Here is a 9,506-nt window from a genome sequence, read left to right as displayed (position 1 = left end):
TAGAAATAAAAGAAGTTTAAAACTGATCAGTGGCATCTGATTTTTTTCTGTTTCTACCTGAGGATTGAAGTTTTCTCTCTTCAGTTACACTCGGAACACCAGTGTGCAAAGCAATGCCACTGAAATGAATCTTTTTCTTTGTGGTTGCAGCTAAAAGCTCTCCTAAATGAAATTCATTGCACCGGGTCCATAGAATCACAGAATCACAGAATCATGATAATATATCATACCATAACCTGGTACCTCTTCATGATTGTAGGAGGCAATGAGAAACAACAGGGACTTGCAGCCAAGAGACAGGAGAACATCAGATGCTGTAAAATTAGGTAGCAAAACAAGCCCATAAGCAAGATGCTTCTAAAATAGACTGGGTGTCCTGGGATGGGACCACTCAAACAGAGTTCTATAAGGCATTACAAACACGACTGTTCTCAGCATTGCCCAATAGTGCAAAGACTGACAAAGCTGGGTTTTGAAAGGGATACAGCTATTACTAAGATCATATGGAAGTTTTCTAGCCTTAGAAAGTCTGCTGTTGGATATATTTGTCAACCTGGAGATGGTTTATTTATGAGGAATGATCACAGTTAAATACCAGTTTATCTGTTTTAAATTGTTTTACACAGTTTAAAAATAAATAAATAAATAAATAAAGATTTTCAAAATGTATTCAAGAACAGCACTAGTCCTGATAAATCAAGCTGGTAAACCAAAGACTGGCCTGAGGTCACGGGTGAGTATGGGTGATCTGCTTAGACGTCATATAGCAGCTGAACATATTTCTCTCTCTCCAGTATGCATTTAATAGCTCCCTCCTGACCACTTTTCTCTCTACTTCCAACGTTGGGGTTGTTTTTGTTTTACAATTTTTATGTCTTTACATAGCGTTTCTCTCATTTTGGTTGAGCTCCTCCAAGGACATTGCCTTGGATCTCATGAGTATTTACTGCTGGTGAGGCTGGCTTGAGGTCTCTGGGTTTCAAGCTTCTCTAAGGGTTAGTAGCAGTTAAAAAGCACAGGAAGCCTTTGAATTTCTAGTTGGAAAAAATACAGATGAAGAGGGGACTTTAGCCACCTTTGAGCTGCAGATTTGAACATACTAATGGTACTCAAGCTGGCACATGAAAGGCACTTGAGAAAGTCAGCCTCTCACATATTGCCTGGTACAATTTCTTACAAAGATCCCTAAGAGTAGGAGGGTGTGGGAAGAAAAAAAAAAAAAGAGGGGGGGGGTGAGGAGAAGGAAACTAAATTAATTAGAATGCAATTAGAAAAAAAATCTGATGTGCTATACATAGTTATCTTCCTGAATGCCTTCTCCCTGGAAAAACATTGACAAAAATGCTCAGGCTCAAATATAGACTCTTGAAAATGCTACGATAAAGGATTGATATACCGTTTATTTTTAACATGCAAAGAGATATAAAAAGAAATGACTTGATATTTAAGGCCTGATCCCACACCTGCACCTTTCTGTAGAGGGGATGAGTCAGAGTAACTGTTTCAGATTCAAGTGTCAGTGGAAACCGTTTTGAAAGAGTTGGTAAAATAAATAGTAACAAATGTATGGGACCAGATGTTATTCATGCAACAGCTCTAAAAGAAATCAAATCTGTAAAAGTCTGTAGCGTGTTGCCTACTGTTTAAATCTATCTTAGTACCAGAAGAGTAACAGGCAGAAAATGTGACTTAAATTTTAGACAGAAGTCTATGTGGATTGGAAGAGCTACTTCCCAGTAAGCTGGACTGGTATATAGAGAAAATTAGTTGAAATTACACAAAGAATAGAGTTTATAGGCAGCTGAGTAAATGCAATAAACTGAGATAGAATCCAAATGATTCTCATAGATGGATGTCATGCTTCAGAAGTGCTTGCCAGTTTGTCAGTCATGAACAACGATATGGATCAGTGTGGTCTAGGGGGTACAGAGGGGCATCGGAATTTCCAAAATCCTAACAAAAACATTTGCTGTTATGGAAAATAAGCTGCCATGGAACAAAAGAGTGGGTCCATTGTGAATTAATACTTGTGCAAAACATTACAAGTGAAGAATAGGAATAAACAGATAGTCCTGAGAATGGTAGCTTCCCAAGGGGTCTGGGCCCTTTGACATACCCATGAATGGTATGGAAAGGATGTGACTAGTGAGGGGTAAAGTTTTTAGATACAAAGTTGTTTGCCTGTGAGATGCTGGAAAGGGATCTTACATGACTGGCTACTAAATGTCAGATAAAATGCAATACAATGCAAATCAATACAATGCAAATACAATAAATGCAAATCAATGCACTCAGGAAAACAACAGTAAGAATACATACAAAGAGAAAAGTGTTAAATTAGCTCAGAAAGGGACCTTAAAATCACTAGAGACTGTGCTATGAAAATATCTGCTCATTGCTTAGCAGGTATTAAATCAAAAGTGTATTAGTGATTATGAAGAAAGCAATAGAGATATCATTCTGATAGTGTTTAAAGCCATAGGGTACCTTAACTCAAATACCGAGAGCAATTCTGGTCATCCCATCCCATCTGAATAATGATACAATGGAATTAAAAGCAATTCAGAGAAAAGTGATGATGATTAGAGATACGGAGCAGTACCCATATGGAAGTTACACAACAAAATTAGGAGCCACCGTCCAAGGTAAAAATGATTGAGAGAGAAATGCAATAAAGAGCTATAAAATCATTAACAGAAAAGCGATGTTGAGCAGAAAAATATAGAATTTTTTTCTATATGTATATATTCTTTATTCCTCATCCAACAGGAGCTAGAAGACACCTAATGAGATAATCACCCCAAATTAAAACAAATAATTAAACCATGAAGTTTGTACTGGATTCAAAGAGCAACTACATCACAGAAGACAAGTTAATGAACAGCTATTAAATACAGTATACAAATGCAATTTGGGAGTTGTTATGTCCTTAAAAGTGCAAAGTACTTATAGATCAGAAGTGGTACAAGTGGAGGGATCACTCTATGTACCGTCTGGATTCTTACTTTCTTTCCTTAAGTGTCTCATGCTGAGAGCAGAAAAAAAGGATGGAGCTTCAGCCTTATACAGACCTTATGTTCTCATTCTCTCCTTCTTTGAGCATTTTCATCTGGTTTCATCCAAACACACACTACAATGGAATCACTGCAAATTTGTGGGCTTTGAATTGGGTAACTAGACAACCTTTTCAGATCCATTAGGACACATAGTCCTTAAACTATTTGGCTGTGTTGGGAACTGAATTTCTTTGTAAACAACAGCACTGGATATACAGGGTACGATGTTCAGCCATTTATAAGTAGGCTATACTCACATATTCATTATATTCCCTTACATACTGCTCCTGCTGCCACAAAAACATACTTTCCCCTCACGTGCACCCATTTGTTTCTACATTATTCTATGAGAATTTGTACAGTAACCTTTGCTGAAACCAAAGATTTGGATGCAACAAACAAACACGAAAAAAGTGTTTTTCATGAAGAAGCTTGCTCTTGATCGCATCAGTTATTTGACCTACTATAGCAGCATGGACAATTGCAGAGATGACAATGAGCAGCAAGAGGTGAAAGGTAGTTGGTCAACACTGCTGCTAAAGGTGTTTGCCATCCTACAACCTTGGTACATGTCATACAAGTAAGGGGAAAGAATCTGGACCTGAATTATGCATCCTTTTTCCCCTATGCATTCACAGTCATTGAGTATGGGCAAAAACGTTGCTCTTCTTAATTGCTGTCCAAATCTCTCATCTCCTGAGACACCAAGAGTTCTCATCAGTCTAAGCTGACAAAGTTAATGTGTTTTGCATCATGATCTGTTCCTTTAATAAAGATTCTGGTCTCCTTGGGCTAAGCTCACTAGCTCTGCATTACACATAATCTCCTTAATCAGAGAACAAAAAACTAGGTTAAAAGAATGCTAAGGCAAGCTCATAACCACAGGGAGATTCACTGTGAAGGCTACAGCCTTTGTTAATGAAGCGTAGCAGGACAACTGGACCTCTAGGTTTTCCCCACCCCAGACAACCCCTGTGCAATCTCATGAGGTACTTTGCTCCTTCAGGACCCTTGCAATGGCATGAGGAGTGGTCAGGTCCTCACAGCTGCCAAGCACCTTCATGGACTGGAAAAAGACTATGACTTTTATTACTTTCATTACACAGCACCACCAGCCTAATATAGTTTTAATTAATCTTATGTGTCGTTGGTATTACCTTGTGTTTTTATTATTATTATTATTATTAAAGCACTTCTCAATTACAGCTGGATAAATAATTGAAAATACAACATTAATAAAAGAAAGTGTAGAAAACATGATAACCATGTCCAATTCAGTTTGCACAGAAATACTCATATAACCATAGCTTTCTCTCCTGAAGATGCCTGAGTTACCATACACGTCCATAATGGGAAGGTTTTAAGAAACATCATCAGTCACTAATTTAGTACACTCTGTTTGGCAGGAACCCTCTAGAACCTTCAAATGTTTTCTGCATGTTGGCTTATCTTGAATATTATAAGCTTTTATACCTATGTTGACATTCTTTTCTAGGCATGCTGTTTTTAATATATATAGCATATATACAGAAATAAATATATGTATAGGTATAGATACAGATATAGAACACACGAAGATGGATATTCATACTCGTTAAAATGCAGCTGGTATAATTTCTAAAAGTCGATATATTGAATACACTTGTTTATTGACAGGTCCTTAAAGGTTGATATAGACACAGTTCAATACGCTTCTAATTTGGTTGGGTCTAGATGAATTCGTGATGGATATCCAGCACTATGTATGATGGTCTTGGAGAGTTTCTAGTACACAAAGTCCTTTATTGACTGATGCCCTGTAGAAATAATAAAGGACCACTCTCCAAAATTCAGAGAAGAAAACATGTTTAAATGAGCAAAGCTGTTGTAAGTTCCAAAGACAGACCATTTTAAAGCACCAAGTTATGAGGAAACATTAAAAGACAGAATCAACTTTAACAACTGAGAATCATTTTTATGATAGCCATAGCATGCTATGAAACCTATTCTACACCCTCACTTAAATCATGATGGTTTTTGTGGTAATTTTCAGTTGTACTAAGAATATCTTTACAATGATAAGAAAAGGAAGCAATAGATAGGCGGGCAATAGTTCTGCTTTAGACATTTTCCATGAAAAGTTTTGAATAATTTGTAATTTATATTCAAATTAAGATCTGAAGAGAAAATTCAAAGATTAAGGTCAGTGAAAGGGAAATAGTTATTACATATTTTCAGCTACTGTTTCAGAAAAGCATGGTACTTTACTGCAAACTTTATGCAGAAAGCATACTACCATGCTAGCCATTTTCCCTAGGAGGACTGTTGGACCTGAAAGAGGAATCATGCTGTGGAGGTGCTAGATGGGAAACCAGGAAAACTGATTTGCCTTTCTAGCTCTACTGACCAAGTGGTGGTAGGCATTTCAGTTGTATATAGTTTAAATCTCAGAATATATTTTCTTGTCTGCCACACAGTCTCAGCAACAACTGGAGGCCTCGAGTGTCTTCCTGTTTGGTACTAGTTCCCTAATACCTAGGACTATATTTACGGCACTCTCAGGAAAGTATACTCAGCAAATAAATATTGCAGTTTATGAATTCCTTGTGCATCTGGGAGTCAGTTTCTCTGTCCCTCATTCCTCCAGACAGTTTGTGCAGATGAGCAGTTCCACTGAGTTCTGCCGGTATAATTCATCTGCTCATCATTCCCTGAATATACCTGGAATCTGGCTTTTAGGTAGCTCTTACTACGCTTTACAGGTATAGCTGCCTAAACTTCAAGGTAGGGTGCTTGGAATAGCAAGCCTCCATAACATGAACAATACAATACATTCAAACAAAAAATAACTTCTTTATCTGAATGGCCTACAAGAGCAGATCAAATCTTCCATTTATCCCACCTCATCTGCTCCATTTCCTCCACCCCCCCCCCCTAAGATTTCATCCGTGTTATCAATGTCTCTCCGCTGTCCAGACATATTGATGAGGCCTGAACTCAGAAAGATACCTCACAAATACCCTCCAGGTTTGGGCAATTAAAATGGTCTGTCCATGAAGAGGTCCTCAACCTCACCTCCAGCTCTATCTCATACAGAAGTAGTTGTACTGTTGAAAAGCCCAAGGGGGAGAAATACAGCTTTGTCCCTCTTTATTAACTATGCAGTTTTGTTGGAAAAACAGCTGGTCTGGCCTATGAGGTACAAAGAGGAAGGTCAGATAGGATCATTGTCATGATGGCAATGTTAGCATTAAAAGGGCATGCTGTCCTGTAAAGAGTCTGGTAACTGCTGATTTTGATTTTTCTGCTAATACATAGGAACTTAGGAACCTGTGCAAGATTTGAGAGTAGTTTTCTTATGTGAAAGAAAGATTTCCACCATCATGCTATATTGTTAAGCATTTTCTTTCAAGGTCCAAAGCCAATTTTATGGTTTAGCTTTTTTTTTTTTCCTGCAATACCACCTGCCCAAACTGGATGGTCTGATTATTTCCATTTCTTTCACCTCCTCAGATGTTTGTATTGCTCCACACTGGTTATATAAGAACATCCTATTTTCCACCTCCTGCAGCCCTGGTACTCTGTATAGTTTATACTGTTTACAATTGATTTCCCACTGATAACTCCCATATGGTCCAGTGAGCTGCCAGGCATGTTGCACTGTAGATGCCTGATGAACCTCAGCTGTTCTGTCAGGCTCAAGCAACTCACAGACCATAGAAGTCTTTGCACAGAGGGAAATAATAAATAAATTTTAAAAATTAAAACAAACAAACAAACAAACAAAAAACCTTCCTGAATTTCTTTATCTTTACTCAGTTAATATCTTGCTGTGCATCATTCACCAGTTCTTTTTTTTTCTCCTTATATTCAAAGAAATCACTCAAGAACACCTAACCAATTAACTACCAGTCACCTTTCCAAGTGCAATTATCTTCCCTTGGAATCAGAAGCTGACATGGCAAACACAGATTTAAACAATGACAGAGAAATTTAAGATTAATATTGAAGAGATTAACATGTTCCCTGGTGGAAAAGGGGATTCAAGAAAATCATTCAGTTGCTTGCTGTTCTTATTGTGTCTTCTCCAGATAATGTGTCCAGTTTATTTTATAATTCTCTCCCTCATTTCCCATTTGTCTTACACAGACAGCTGTGCCTTCTTTTGCCTTCTGTTTGTCTCTCAGAAAAATATGTAAGTATTAAGAGAGTTGTAGTAAATGTTACCACTGGCTCTAATTAGGTCATGAGAAAATAATTTTTTAAAAGAAATTTTCTACTCTTAAATATACTACATTATGGGGTGAGAGATTCTTCAAAAAATATCTGGGTTTCATAGATTAAAAAAAAAAAAAAAAAAAAAAAACAGTTTTCCAAACAAAAATTTAGCTTTATTATACATTTTGTCCACACCTTTTTTTTCTTAAATATAGTAAAAACAAAAAGCCCTTTATCTTTAAAAAAAATTTTGAAAAAATATGTTTTCATAAAGACAGACCATGGAAAGGGGAAAATTCAACACCTTCTATGCAAATTATTGTTAGTGTGTTTGCTAAATTAGAAACTTATGAGAGGACTGAAAAGGATAATATGATTTACATCTCAAAAAGTATTGGTAGAATCAAACTCAGCCAATTCTAATATGAAATTAATTTTTAAACATGCATAAAGCTAAACACATGCTTAAGTGCTTTGCTGAACTTTGAGTGTGAGCTTGAACGGCAGCAAATATTTTTCTTTATTTTGTGCCTAGAATGAGAGACACCTGAAGGTAGCAGGTAGCTTGATTAGTATTTGAAATAACACTCTATTAAAATGTAAATTAAATAAATACTATTGCCTGGAAAATAAATGAGTTTTTAGCAACTGTCATCAGACCTGGATTCCACCTCCAGCCCTCTGAGCCCTCGTCAGCTGGATTCCAGCCCAAATGAAGTGGGCAGGAGAGCACAGGAACCTAATGAGAATAAATGGGAATTAGTTTAGCACTCTCATGCAGCTAAATTATCCAAAGATTAGTTACCTGTTTGGAGCAGACTACCCAAGGATTTATTCAGCAGTGGAGTGTGCAGCCAGAACGCCGGCATTTTAAGCAAACAGGTCTTTGCTGTGGACTTAATAGAAAATAATTTGAATTGCATTAGAATTCTCCTCAGCCGTGCCTCAAAGTCCAGCTTCTTCCTTGGAAATCTCCCAGATCCTAGCTTGCCTGAGAAAATGTGGGACTGGTCTTAGCATGTAAATCACAGCCTCTCTTATCCCTTTCATCTTTGCATTCAAATATCCATTGCTCTTGTTGAGCAAAACTTTGGGTGTGGTTCTGCGAAGATTGAAAAGTGGCAACTTTTCAGTCCTGAAAGTTCAATACAGAACCTTGGCAAGTGCTGCAGGATGAGCTTGTGAGGAACTCCCAGACACAGGTGTACACACAGCACAGGGGTATGTAGTGAAAATGCAGGACACAGTCCTGGGAAATGGAGTACAATCCAATGGGTGGATTGCAGAGCTCCAATGACTTTCAACTTCTTTTCACATACCAACACTTTCAACCTGGTAATTTATATCATGTGCCCAAGATCTCATGTGTAATATTATATATGTCTGAGGAAAGAACACAGCCATTGGTTCAGGTGCATCTCTTAATCCAGGCGCAGTCTTCTGCCAGAGACCAAATAGTCCTACACTGCTAACCTGGAGTGAGTTCCTAGAGGATACCTTCCCAAAAGCCTATGAAGCTATATGTTTCCCCTAGAGAAAGATGCCTCTAAAAAACACAGTGATTTTTGATAACTAACATGAACTGATCTTCTCTTTTGCATCTTCCAGCATGATCAACATGTCTAAGTGGTAAAACATAGGCTCTTCTGAGTTATTGAAATACAACGTAAGTGTAGGGCAAAGCTCTTTGTATCACTAAATTGCAACCCTTGGTGCTCATTAGAGAAAATAGTTTCCGACTTACTTTGATCTAACCTAATGCAGTGGGAAAGTGGATGAGAAAATAGGTGTGTAAGGCCTCTGTCTGCTGTAAATTTTTGAGTTTTACCCTCAATAGCATGGAAAGCTGAAAACTGACAATTTTTTGACAGTGATAAGAAAAGTGCAGCGTACAATATGCTCATGTTCTTACTGTTTCTGTAAATTATGACACAAAATAAATTCTCCAGTTGCTAAGAGTGTAATCATAGGAATTGGGAGACTCACATTCATTTTTGCGTAATACCCTGGGCTTCTTAGGTAACCCGAGGACCTGTGGACAACAACAATAATTTTTCTAATTATTTAAATACTGGATAATACCTACACTCTCCATACAAGAGAGCTAATTTCAGTATCCTAAAATTTCACTCAAAAGGTGGTTGTATTTCTTCACTGATATATAGGGAATTGCAGACTTTGAGCTTTTGAATGACATCTAAGTCAGATCCCTAACTAACCAAAGATAGATGGTGTGAAGATTCCCCTCACAGT

At 37.4% G+C, this 9,506-nt stretch overlaps 1 long non-coding RNA gene across 1 annotated transcript; it reads right to left on the bottom strand.

Annotated features, from left to right (window-relative positions):
* Positions 1-4,803: 4,803 nt before the first annotated feature.
* LOC126913362 (uncharacterized) lies at positions 4,804-9,269 on the bottom strand. The gene is made up of 3 exons (XR_007708526.1): positions 9,240-9,269; positions 8,059-8,149; positions 4,804-4,852 (listed from the first exon to the last, which is right to left on the bottom strand). It is a non-coding gene; the product is annotated as an uncharacterized LOC126913362 (long non-coding RNA).
* Positions 9,270-9,506: the final 237 nt, after the last annotated feature.

Source organism: Cygnus atratus, chromosome 6 (genome assembly GCF_013377495.2).
Source record: "Cygnus atratus isolate AKBS03 ecotype Queensland, Australia chromosome 6, CAtr_DNAZoo_HiC_assembly, whole genome shotgun sequence".
NCBI classification, from domain to species: Eukaryota; Metazoa; Chordata; class Aves; order Anseriformes; family Anatidae; genus Cygnus; species Cygnus atratus.
The sequence above is the reverse complement of the archived record's forward strand: the minus strand, read 5'-3'. Positions and strand labels throughout refer to the sequence as shown.